The 1,033-nt window shown below is 28.5% G+C and overlaps 1 protein-coding gene across 1 annotated transcript in view; it reads right to left on the bottom strand.

Annotated features, from left to right (window-relative positions):
- The window catches only part of LOC107712761 (adhesion G protein-coupled receptor B2-like), a 135,432-nt gene that overhangs the window by 686 nt on the left and 133,713 nt on the right, over positions 1-1,033 (bottom strand). The window lies entirely within an intron of this gene.

Genomic DNA, 1,033 nt, shown 5'->3' with positions numbered 1-1,033 from the left:
TAATAATAAAATAAAATAATTTAAGTGGTGGCTAACCGTAAGTTATATAGACTATTGTTCAAAAGCGATGGGTTCAAAATATATTTTTTGTTTTATTAATATTATAATAAGTATTTAATATAAACTAATACTTATATTCAGCAAGGATGCATTAAATTGATTAAAAGTTACAGTATAGACATTTATAATGCTATAGAAGATTTCTATTTCAAATAGGCCTAAATGCTGTTCCTTTGAACTTTCTATTTATCAAAGAATTATTTTTAAAAAATTAAGCTGCTCAACTGTTTTCAACATGGGTAATATTAATAAATATTTATTGAGCAGCAAATCAGCATTTTAGAATGATTTCTGAAGGATCATGTGACACTGAAGACTGAAGTAATGACTGCTGAAAATGAATCTTTACCATCAAAGGAATAAATGACATTTTATATCATAACAATAAAATAAAAAAAGAGTTATTTTAATTGTAATAATATTTCACAATATTACTCTTTTTACTCTACTTTTGATCAAATATTACGGATATAAAACATGAACAGTTAAAAAAAAAAATATATATAATAAATTAAAATATATTATATACACACTTATTCACACTACATACACATTTGGGGTCAGCCACCGCTATAAAAACAAAAACTATATTTGTTTATACAAAAAAATAAATGTATTTTAATTTTACAGTGCTATAACAAAATAACCCATATCTATGGTATTCTGGCAGAATCCATCACTACCATAGTAGTTTTTAGACATGCCAAGAGCATCATAAGCTGAAAAACTAAATTTTATCTCATCTGGAACGTAACTAATGGAAATGTGCTTGGGCATTTGTAATTCGCATTTAATGTGCCTGAATGCATGTTTCGACAGCAGCATAAAGACTAAATGGCCTTATAGCCTTGCTACATTTCAACTTGTGTATACAACATATGGAGCGGCTCACTCATCGGTATTAGTGGTGGTCTGTGCTGCGTTTTATGCCCGGCTATTCCAGGTGTTCATTACTTCAGATGGCCAGAACACA

Source organism: Sinocyclocheilus rhinocerous, unplaced genomic scaffold (genome assembly GCF_001515625.1).
Source record: "Sinocyclocheilus rhinocerous isolate Xijiao unplaced genomic scaffold, SAMN03320098_v1.1 scaffold1590, whole genome shotgun sequence".
NCBI classification, from domain to species: Eukaryota; Metazoa; Chordata; class Actinopteri; order Cypriniformes; family Cyprinidae; genus Sinocyclocheilus; species Sinocyclocheilus rhinocerous.
This window is presented reverse-complemented; position numbering and strand designations above follow the sequence as displayed.